This window comes from Sceloporus occidentalis, unplaced genomic scaffold (genome assembly GCF_023333645.1).
Source record: "Sceloporus occidentalis isolate IW3139 unplaced genomic scaffold, rSceOcc1.0.p SCAF_323, whole genome shotgun sequence".
NCBI lineage: Eukaryota > Metazoa > Chordata > Lepidosauria > Squamata > Phrynosomatidae > Sceloporus > Sceloporus occidentalis.
The window spans coordinates 216,270-228,627 of NW_028317303.1; the positions used below are offsets into that span (position 1 = coordinate 216,270).

Consider the following 12,358-nt stretch of genomic DNA (forward strand, 5'->3'; position numbering starts at 1 on the left):
GTGACAGGGTCTGTTCCCCAGGACTGGCGCATAGCAAATGTTGTGCCAATATTCAAAAAGGGGACAAAAAGTGACCCGGGGAATTATAGGCCTGTTAGTTTAACTTCTGTTGTGTGTAAACTGTTTGAGGGTTTCCTAAGAGATGCTATTTTGGAGTATCTCAATGAAAATAAATGTATGACTCCATATCAGCATGGGTTTACAAGGGTCCTGTCAAACTAACCTGATCAGCTTTTATGAGGAGGTGAGCTCAAGACTGGATCGGGGTGAATCGCTGGATGTCGTATATCTTGATTTTTCCAAAGCATTTGATACGATGCCACATAAAAGGCTGTTACATAAAATGAGAATGCTTGGGCTGGGGGAGAATGTGTGTATGTGGGTAAGTAACTGGCTCAGTGATAGGAAACAGAGGGTGTTTATTAATGGTACATACTCTGAGTGGGTGACTGTTGCTAGTGGGGTACCACAGGGGTCAGTTTTGGGTCCTATTCTTTTTAATATATTTATTATTGACCTTGTAGAGGGATTGTATAGTAAAGTATCAATCTTTGCAGACGATACTAAGCTCTGTAACGTGGTTAACACAATAGAGGACAGTGCACGATTACAAATGGATCTGCATTGGTTGGAGACTTGGGCTGGGATGTGGCAGATGAGGTTCAATACAGATAAATGTAAGGTTATGCACATGGGGAAGAAAAATCCAGGCTGGGAATATGTATTAAATGGGAAAACACTGGGGACGACTGACATGGAAAAGGACTTAGGAGTTTTAGTTAACAGTAAATTTACCTGTAGCGACCAGTGTCAGGCAGCTGCTGCTAAGGCAAATAAAACCATGGGGTGCATCAAAAGGGGCATAGATGCCCACGACAAGGAAATAATTCTACCACTGTACAAGTCACTAGACCACACATGGAATACTGTGTACAGTACTGGGCACCAGTGTACAAGAAAGATATAGTGGAGCTGGAGAGGGTTCAAAGACGGGCAACCAGAGTAATAAGGGGAATGGGAGGACTACAGTACCCAGAAAGATTATCAGAATTAGGGTTATTTAGTTTGGAAAAAAGACGGCTTAGGGGGGACTTAATAACTGTATAAATGTATAAATATATAAGGGGGCAGTACAGAGATCACTCACAGGACCTATTTATACCCAGGACTGTATCTATAACAAGGGGACATCCTCTACGGCTGGAGGAAAGAAGGTTTTTACACCAGCACAGACGGGGGTTCTTTACAGTAAGAGCGGTGAGATTATGGAACTCTCTGCCAGAGGAAGTGGTAATGGTAAACTCAATAAAAGAGTTCAAAAGGAGCCTGGACATGTTTCTTGAAAGCAATAATATTACAAGTTATGGATATTAGGGACAGAACGTTGAACCAGGGTTTTTTTCTGATTGCCATGGAAGGAATTTTCCCCCTGGTATGGGGCAATTGGCATCTGCTTCATAAGGGTTTTTTGCCTTCCTCTGGATCAACACAGTAGGGACACAATATGTATATAGGTTGAACTTGATGGACTTTGGTCTTTTTTCAACCTTATGAACTATGTTACTATGCTGGACCCCCCTGGAGCTGGGCCGACTGGACTGAACCCACCGCCTTTCATGCCGAGAAGGCCTACCCCCTACCAGAGAACCACCTGAATGGCCACTACTACCAGTACTAGACCGAATCCCCGCCCACCCGGACCCTGAGAAACAGACCTAACCCCAGCAGAAGCCCTCTCTGAAGAAGACCCCTGGCCCCCCACTACCTGACAACAAAGAATCCCCAAAAAATCCCCCCTGTGCTTCCTACTAAAGGGGATAGGGCTAGACACCACACTAGCCTCATCTACCACCAAGCTGACCCCCCAACCTACAAAGAAACCCCAAGAACCCCTTCTGGGTGGCAGGCTGAGTGCCCCGAATGACAGGATGACCAGCAATTCCCCCCTCTGCTGTCCCCACTCGCTTGGGCTGCTACTCCGCAGCTTTCCACATAGGCCACGGTGCAGTTTCCATCTGGCCGTCTCACCTGATCCTCTTCTATCCACCCGGGCGTGACTGAATGACTCTCCACTGCCGCTGGTGGCCTCCACTCTCTTCGGGGATCGAGAAACTGCTTCCTGAAAGGCCTCCGGAGGCTGGGGAGCAGAGGGACAGCTCCTGAGGAAACCTCTTCAGCCCCACCAGGGCTCAGCCACACTGATCCTCTCTGCTAGGCTGCCGTCCTGATACCCTCCAATAGCTCCACGTCCTGATTCATGGAACCTGCAACACAAGAAGGGAAAAGAAAAGAAGGGAGAAAGAACAAGAATTAAGGCCAGCCACTGAACACAAGGGATCAGGACAGACAAACGACACTGGGTAAAGTGACAACAAAATGGTCCTCAGCCTTGTGTCACATCTCCTTAAATACCGTTTTAGCTCGATTTTAAGACGAGGTTTTTTTTCAGAGCAACTGCTCTGAAAATAACCATCATCTTATATTCGAGGTCGTCTTCTAATCAGACCTCAAATAGAGGGCTGACCACAAGACTTAGATGTAGGTGACCTGGATCCTCCTCTCTGGCAGCCGGTGGATGTCTGTGGGATGCACGCAGTCAACCTCCGCTGCTGCCGTCATGGGGCTTCTATGACGTAGCGCCAGCACCTTCCGGTGCTCATTCATAGAAGCCTCGGCGTAAGTGCCGGCAGCAGCAGCGGAGGTTGTCTGCGCACATCACATAGAACTACACCGGCTGCCTCACTAGACACCAAGGAATCTGAAGCACGGGGGACAAGTCTAGGGACGCACTGGTAAGTCAGGGGAGGGGCAGAGTGGCATATAGGGGTTAAAAGGAATATCAGGGAGGCAGAGTGGCATATAGGGGGTTAAAAGGAATAACAGGGAAGCAGACTGGCATAGGGGGTTAAAAAGGAATATCAGAGAGGCAGAGTGGCAAACAGGGAGTTAAAATGAATATCAGGGAGGCAGAGTGGCATATAGGGGGTTAAAAGGAATAGCAGGGAGGCAGAGTGACATATAGGGGGTTAAAAGGCATATCTGGGGGGCAGAGTGGCATATAGGGGGTATAAGGCATATCTGAGGGGCATATAGGGGCATAACGCATTTTTGGGGGGCAGAGTGGCATATAAGGGGGTATAAGGCATATCTGGGGGGCAGAGTAGCAAGCTGTGGGGCAGATGTGCATAACTGGGGGCAGGTTGGCAAATAAAAGGAAATAAAAACAAAAAATGCATTTTTCTCAATCATAGGTTTTATTAAATACGAAAATATTTACATAAAATTCGAGCAAATACAGTAACTACCTTTCACAGACGCCCTAAAACTAGCACACCACAAGAGGCTGACCACATGTCCCAGATTGCCCCCACTTTGTCTCCTCCGCAAGGCCTGTAGCTCGGTCGCGGTGCCGACATTTCATGCTGAGCTCAGGAAAATGACGTCATATTCCGGCGCTCAGCAGTGAAGCACCGCGGCAGAGTAGCAGAGATTTGTGGAAAGGCAAAGATGGCACAAGCAGGGTGTTAAAGCATTGGGGACCAAGCTAGCACAGGTAGGGTGTTTATGGGACAAAGATGGCACAGGACGGGCTGTTTGGGGACAAAGTTGACTCATACTCGCCTGTTTGGGAAGAAAGATGGCATGTCCTATGTGTGTAATATGGATGCTGGTTGGGTTCTATGTTGGCAATGTGGATGCCAAGGCTGGGCTTTGGGGTATGTAACCTGTTATCTATGCCTGTAATTTAGGGGGGTTTATCTTTACCTTTTTTTATGTGAATTCCAATTGTTTCCATACATTATTTATGTATACCTGCAAATACAGGGTTTGCATGCTTATTCAGTTGACCAATACATGCACGTTCTGTTTACATGTGTTGTTTGTTTGATATATACCTATTTGATTTACTACAGAGAGTAAGTAAAAGAAAGGTGTGGGTTAGTGATTGTGGGGACAAATGGTCCCATGATATGCCTTTTAACATTTCTGGAGGCAAATATAGGGTTTGTATGTCTTATTCAGTTGATCTATACATGCAAGTGCTGTTTTATGTGTTTACTTGATCTATACCTGAACTACAGGGAGTAAGTAAAAGAGAGATATGGCCTAGTGAATGAGGGGACAAAAGGACTCTGGGGATGATTACAGGGGATAAAACCTGTAAACTCAATGTCAGAGTAGGGTCAGAAGGAGGGAGGATTGCACTGACTCTCACAGTCTTCCCCTAATCTGCAGTCAGTGTGGGAAATATATTTTTTGGTGTGGTAGCGGAGGGAGTGATTGCATGCAAGGGACCATTGACCGGGGCCAAGGAAATGCTTGCATAGGGTCCAATTTTTTAAATATAAAACTTATCAGAAGCAGGATCTAATATTAATATATATTTGCAGCAGGATCTAATATTTATATATATTGTCAGTAGGGTCCAATATTAATATATATTGGCAGCAGGGTCTAATATTAATATACCATATTTGCTCAATTATAAGATGACCCACCAAAATTGTAATATTAATTTAGGAAAAAAGCCTGAATATAAGACTACCCTATAAGAAAAATGTTTTACTAGTAAATATTAATTCACATGTAAACTATTTTTCATATTTAATAAACTGATTGGGAAAAATATTTGTTTTGTTTTTATTTCCTTTTATTTGCCAACCTGCCCCCCAGTTATGCACATCTGCCCCCAGGCTTGCTGCTCTGCACCCCAGAAATGCCTTATACCCCCCTAAATGCCTTATACCCCTATATGCCGCTTTGCCTCCCCGATATGCCACTCTGCCCCCAGATATGCCTTATACCCCCTATATGCCACTCTGCCTCCCTGATAACCCCCTATATGCAACTCTGCCTACAGAAATGCCATTTAACCCCCACTCTGCCTACAGAAATTAATTTTAATCCCCTATATGCCACTCTGCCTACAGAAATTAATTTTAATCCCCTATATGCCACTCTGCCTACAGAAATGCCTTTTAACCCCCCTATATGCCACTCTGCCTACAGTAATGCCTATAATCGAGCAAATACGGTATATAGGCAGCAGGGTCTAATATTAAAACTAACTGCCAGTTAAGCTGTTATTTTTAAATCATATTTCAATCATAATCTTTACTTCAAAGTGATAAGTACATATTATGTATTTAAAAATGCATGTCTAACACACACACACACACACACACACACATATATATATAATGAAATAAGTATCTTGTGATAATACCTTTTTTGTTGGACTAACAGAATTTTGGAATGACAAGCTTTCGGGAGCTTTTCTCCCTTTCTCAATTCTGTTAGTCCAATAAAAAAAAGGTATTATCAAAGGTATTAAAAAAACAAAACACCCTCCCTTCGCCAGAAACTACGTGTCCCAGCCGTTGGGCAACATGAACTGCACATCCCTTTGCTAAACACCTGAATATAGGCCACACCCCCACTTTAAAGACCTAAAGTAAAAAAGTGCAGCCTATATTCGGGCCAATACGGTACTTTATGAGAAGTTATAGCAAGGTTTCAATTACGTGGTTGCTCCATTTTTAAAATATTCACATCCAATTATATTTCTGTGTTCATTTAAGTGTTATTAATTAATGTTTTTTCTTTTAGAATATTGAGCTCAAAGTTGAAGTAGAGAGTCTGAAACAAGAACTTCAAGAGAAGCAGCAGCTCTTGGATAAAGCCTGGTAAATGTCCCTTTCATATGGTGTTTTCATTTGTATTTTATGAGTTGGTATTTAGTACATTAACACACAGCCACCCCTTTCCAGAAAGGTAGCAGCTTTTAATGATCAATATATATTAAGTGTTCATGCACACCAAGCTGACATACATGCACATTGTTTAATTCCATAGTCTGGTGTCGCCTCTCATAGCTTAGATCAGGGGTGTCCAAGTTTTTTCTGCAGTGGGCCACTTCATCAGAATTGTATACGTGCACGGGCCGCACTCATTTTTCACTGTGACAAAAAATATGGCCTTTAATAAAATATGCAGATTAAAAATAAAGTAAAATGACACAAAACCTTTACTCTTCCTCTCACTGATTTCTGGGCCTTGAAAGTTTTGCGACTACAAATTCAGGATTCCCTAGATTTATTCTAGGGATGAACTAAAATGAAAATTCTGGACCAAAACATTCAGGGTTCACTTAGCCAAAACCGAAAATGACCCCCACCTTTAAAAATAATAATAAAAACTCACATGTTTAATAAAAGTAGGTAACACACAATTGGACAAAATTAGCAATATGACTTGGCATGATAGGAGTGTGATTGCTAACAGCAATCACACTCTTATCATACCCAGGCAACCAGTAAATGCTGGTACCTAGGCATGATGGGACTGTGCTCGCTGTGATTGCTGTTAGCAATCACACTCCTATCATGCCAAGTCAGCCAGTACATGCTGGTACAGGGTGGCTGTAAGTGATGTGCAGACCCCATACTGCTGGCAGCATCACTACACAAGGGGGGCAGCTAGCTAGGTTTCAGCATGTACTGGCTGACTTGGCATGACAGGAGTGTGATTGCTAACAGTAGTCACAGTCCCATCATGCCTAGGTTCCAGCACTTACACATCCATCCAGTAAATGCTGGAACCTAGGCATGATGGGACTCTGATTGCTGTTAGCAATCACACTCCTATCATGCCAAGTCAGCCAATACACGCTGGTACAGGATGGCTGTAAGTGATGTGCAGACCCCATACTGCTGGCAGCATCAATACACAAGGGGGGCAGCTAGCCAGGTTTCAGCATGTACTGGCTGACTTGGCATGATAGCAGTGTGATTGCTAACAGCAATCACAGTCCCATCATGCCTAGGTTCCAGCACTTACACATCCATCCAGTAAATGCTGGAACCTAGGCATTATGGGACTGTGATTGCTGTTAGCAATCACACTCCTATCATGCCAAGTCAGCCAGTACATGCTGGTACAGGGTGGCTGTAAGTGCAGACCCCATACTGCTGGCAGCATCACTACACAAGGGGGGCAGCTGGCCAGGTTTCAGCATGTACTGGCTGGCTTGGCATGATAGGAGTGTGATTGCTAACAGCAATCACAGTCCCATCATGCCTAGGTTCCAGCACTTACACATCCATGCTATCACACACACACACACACACACTCATTTATTCATATAATCATTAATTCACAGATTCATTCCCTCAATCACACACACTCATTCAAACACCCTCCCCACCCCCTTACCTGCACTGCATCTCCCTTCGATGCCGCTCACAGACTGCAGCAGGGGGCGCGGCCTCCCTCTGCCTTCTCTGCTAAAGCACAGAGGAAGTAGGATGTCACGTGAACTCCGCTTCCTCTGTGCTGTCCAGAAGACCCTCCCACAAGTAAGTAGCAGGGCTTGAGGTGCGGCTCGTGTAAGATCGGTTGCCCTGGCTGCCGATCTTACGCGGGCCGCACCTCGGGCCGCATGTTGGACGCCCCGGCTTAGATGCTAGGTCCTAAATTGTTTGTTGGTTAAAGTCAAGTGGCTTCATTTTGCTAACATTGTAACAAAAACAATTGGATGTTAATTAATATTAATCTTATATCCATCAATTTTGATTATCTCTCTAGATCAGAGCCTCTGTAGCCAGATAATTAGTTACATAGTGGTCTTATTTGCTAGTGTTACCCCTTTGTGTTTTTACAGAATTTATTCCATAAACCATACACATATAAACCCATTGGTGGTTTCCCATGAGCCCTGTCAAGCTGGGCTAGGGCTTCTTCTAGAACCATAGTACTCCATTACTATGTAATTCATAATTTTAATAACGATTTTTTCATATAAATAAATTCAGATTATATAGGAAGCTAATGTAATGTTGATACAGTTAGTAGTCAGACTTGTGAACTGGACAAAAACCAAGCAAAAAGCTCAGAATATTTGTCCGAAATTTGTGGGTCCACATTTGCTCACACACCCTCACGCATTATCTTTCACTACATTTCTCACGCTCTCTGAATGTTTCCTTACCTTCTCTGCTGACCACTTCTGCCTACCACTTCTTCTTCCGCGTCTTCTATCTTCTCCCCTTTCTTCTCTTATTCTATCTTCTTTCTTGTTTATAAGTACAAAGGTGTAAATATCAGTATTATCATTAGTAAAAAAAAAAAACGTTCATATATATTTGTATATGTATATGTTTCTTCATATTTCAAACAACACAATTTTATCTGACCTAGCTATCTCCTATGGAGAAAACTTTAATCAAGTATAAAATAGACAAGGGAAAAAAGTAAGTAAATTAGAAAAAAGTAGCAAAAACACTACGAACATAATATTAAAAAACAGCAAGTGAACAACTGTTCAAGACAGATATTTAATCTAGTACGTTGTTTAGTGGAGTTTAAGATTTCAGCTTTTAAGGTAAATATCAAAGGAAAGTGTCTCCAAATATCAAACCATACCCCTTAGTATGACAGAGCAGATAAGAGGGACTAACGGACATCCCTGTCTAATACCATTTTTTACTTCAAAATATTCTGATTTGTGGTTTGGGCCTGTAATTTTTGCCTTAGGAATAGTATATAGCGCCATTTTAAAGTTCTTAAACTGGCCGAATGCCTCCAGTACACTTGATGGGTACTCCCAATCAACCATATCTAACCCTTTTTCAGCATCAAGGGCCAGAAAGTTTGATGGAATTGTATTACAGTGAATCTCCTCCATTATGTCGAAAAAGCTTACGGCTATTGTCTTCACTAGAATGAAGCCAACTTTGTCTGAGTTTACCAGATCCGAAATTACTGATCCTAATCTCTGTGCCAGAATCTTAGAGAGGAGTTTAATGTCCAAATTTATGAGTGAGATTGGCCTGTAATTAGTGACCAACGATGGATTTTTATCTGGCTTGGGTGTGGGGGTAATATTTGTCTCTAACATTTGTGCTGGAAAGCCCACCTTTACATAGGCCGGATTAAAGACTCTTCCCAAAGGAGGTGAAATTGTAGAGCCTAAAATAAGATAAACTACAACTGTAAAACAATCGGGCCTGGAGATCTTCCTTTTTAAATATATTTAATTACTTTATCTCAATCTGGGTAATTGGTTCATTAGGAGAACATTTATTTTCTGGCGTCGTGTCCAACAGCCGACGAAGATGTCTGCCTGAGCTTGCTGCTCTGCCCCCACTCGCTCTACATAAGCCTAACAAGACGCGATCTCGACCATGGGATGCAAAAAAAAAAGACCATTACGGAACACCCTACCCCGAGTACTTTCGGACCCCGGTGGATCTGGCCTCTCAGACCTCTGAGGATCACAAAGCGGCATCTTCAGCCAGTTCTTCCTCTGCGGACAACGATGCAACGATGTTAGTTATAACACAACAACCCCACGCACCAGAGGTGCTTCAGCTATTCTCCTCGGCATCATGGAGGTCAGATTTTTCCCTTATCACGGAATTTAAGCAGGTCGTTAGAGATGAAGTTTCCGCATTTCGCGGACTTGACCTCATTAGAACACAAAGTTGTGGCTCAGGAGGAAACAGTGACTCAACAGCACCAAACTAATCTGCCCAATCAACAGGTGAATGATCGCCACATACCTGGGGGATCTCAGATGACGCATCAAGGATCTGGAAAACAAGGGCTATTGACAAAACATCTGCATTGTTCCTGAATCGGAAGCCCCTGTAGACTTCATGATGCTTTTCGGCGCTCTGTTTAACGGCCTTCTGGACCGAAAGCTGATGCCCCTGCGTATGTAGACAGGGTACATCGTGCCCTGAGACCGAGAGTTAACCCAGGGAGCTATTACCTCCTCCGTTGTCCTGTCTCATCCGCGGGCATGAGAGCTGAGACGCAGCCCGCACGTTCAGCCCCCTGCTCAGTCTATCGACGGGAGCCGCAGCTGTGTCCGTCCTGCTCCTAGACGTGCGTCCCCGCAGAGATCAAGGGATCTTTACGGGGCGCACGTCTCTGCATCTCGATTCATGAATATTCATGTCGCTTCTTAAAGCGACATTTATCTTTTTTTCCTCCTCCCCTAAATTAGGTGGGTAGGAGGATCCAGTTTGGTGGAGGGATATTTAAACCCTCAGTTAGCACTACACCTTTGCCTGTGATAGTGCCTTATAGCCTACACTAGCGATTGACCTGCTTATATCTGTGACAGAACCCTCCATCACTGGGGCCCCTGGAGAGGCCTGAGAGCCAGCCTCCTTCCTATCGACTATGGGCCCAGGCCTTGTAGAGACTTCTCTGTGTGAATACAGGGGTTCAGTTTCTGCTGATGTTCCCCATGTTTTAGCACTCAGTGTCTCAAAACTAACGTCAGTTGGACATCCTGTGGTAGGAAGAAGGCTGATTGTCTTAGCATTGTTAATTGTATAGGTGTGAAGTGTTTCCCCTGTTATTGTGTGAGTTAGCCCTTGTTTTAAGACCCCCTGTAGGTATGACTAGGTGTCACTGCTGCATACCTAATTATCAATTACATAACAGGTAGCTGTTAATCCTGTGAGCTCCTGTTATCCCTGTGTCCTGGCCATTGTCTGTCTCAAGCCAATTATATGTCTATCGTCATTCCACGTCTACGCCCCCAGTTAATGTAATTATTTATGTCTCGTGTCATCCTGTCCTTCCCCCGGATATTGTGTTGCAGGATTTGATCTAATTACTTCCTTCCTGACATGGTAATTGGATCATGTGATATTTGTCTTGCCCCTTTTCTACTTGTGTATAGCTTTGTATTTGGCTTTAATAAAGGAGTCCTGTTTTCACCTCAACATGCCTGATGTTTGGGGTGGGCTGTAGCCTCGCTGTGTAGCTAAGCTTCGGATAGCCACAGTGCCAATGCAGCTACGGTGCAGCGACGTCCCCCCTTCTATCTACAACGCTGGTTCTGCCTGGCGCTGAAGGGGTTACTTGGTGTCCCGGCAGGAGGAAGCAACGTTTGGCGGGAGTACCCAGTCGTGGTACAGGTCGGTCCCGTCACAATATCTATTTTGTTATTGATTCCGGCTGGTTTCTGACCTACATAGTTTGCTGCCTGCCCTGACCTATGCTTGTGACACTCTTGCCTGACCCCTGGAATTTATTATTTTTTTTCCTGAATTATCTTAACATGTCTACATTGCTGATTCTGCTGTTCTCTGCTCACGTCTCCATTGCGCTGGTTGCTGAGCTCTCCATTTCCGCTAGGAGGCGCCTTTTCCAATTCCTGCAGTGTGGATCCATAGCCAGTACCGCTGCAGTGACAGGAGCCCACCAAGAGACATAATTTGCCACCTGACGGACTACCGACTGAAAGAGGCGATAATGTCTCTCACTAGAGAAGACAGCACCTCGCCACTGAATGGCCAACTGATATCCTTCTATCAAGACCTGTCCAACTTAACCCTACAATCGTGATGTGCCCTGCGGCCACTAACATTTTAGTTGCCGAGGTTACGGATCCCCTACCGTTGGGGACATCCATTCTCACTGACAATCCGGCACAACAGATCCTTCAACCTCAGGCATCATCACAAACTTCAAGACATGCCACACACACTTGGGCTACCTGACATACAGATCACGGATTGGGTCTTCATGGGCCTCAAACCAGAAAACACAATGACCAATCCACCCCTTCCACGTCGTCAGTGGAGGAATGGGCACGCGCGACAAGGTCCCGTGCCACATAACAACAATCACGCACCTGGACCCCTGATTTCCCGCCATGTAGGAGACAGCGGGGAATAGCAGATCCCGCTGGGATTGTGAGTACCAAGAGGTCCTCAACTGGGTTGCCGACACCACACCTCATGCTTATTGACAGGAGAACCGTTGGGATTCGGATGCCATGTTGCTATAACGCCACTGGCGCCTGGTGTACCCACCTTCTACTTGAGGCATTGTTCTGAATATAAACTACACCTGGAACGTGCAGGTGGAGACGAAGAGGGAGACTCTTTCGTTTATGTTTTGATGAGACGACTCTTGCGCGCCCTTCCTGTCAGACTGTTCTCCAAACGCTACATGATCACACGCGATTGTACACATATATATATTGTTATTATGAATATTATTTTTTATACCTACGCATCACCGTTTGCATACCACGCAGCAGAAGATTTGCTCCAAAGCAATGTACACTACTTACTATATACCGGGTTTTACTTGTCCGGCAAAATGCTCTGAGAGACTGTTATATGGTTTCCGATATCTGCTTACTACTATTGCACTTGAATGTGATGCATTATGCATTATTTTTCCCTCTCTAACGCTGAGCATGCGTATGGGGTGCATACATTCTCTTTCTCATAATGTGGCACATGGCTCCTTCCTGAGGTGTGGGTGCTCGGCTCACCTGGTATTTATTGCTTTGTGTACATCTGCTCACGAGCCTTTGGTGTCTTGT

The 12,358-nt window shown here is 44.5% G+C and overlaps 1 pseudogene; it reads left to right on the forward strand.

Annotated features, from left to right (window-relative positions):
* Nucleotides 1-12,358, forward strand: part of LOC149274574 (myomegalin-like) — a 73,910-nt pseudogene that overhangs the window by 33,872 nt on the left and 27,680 nt on the right.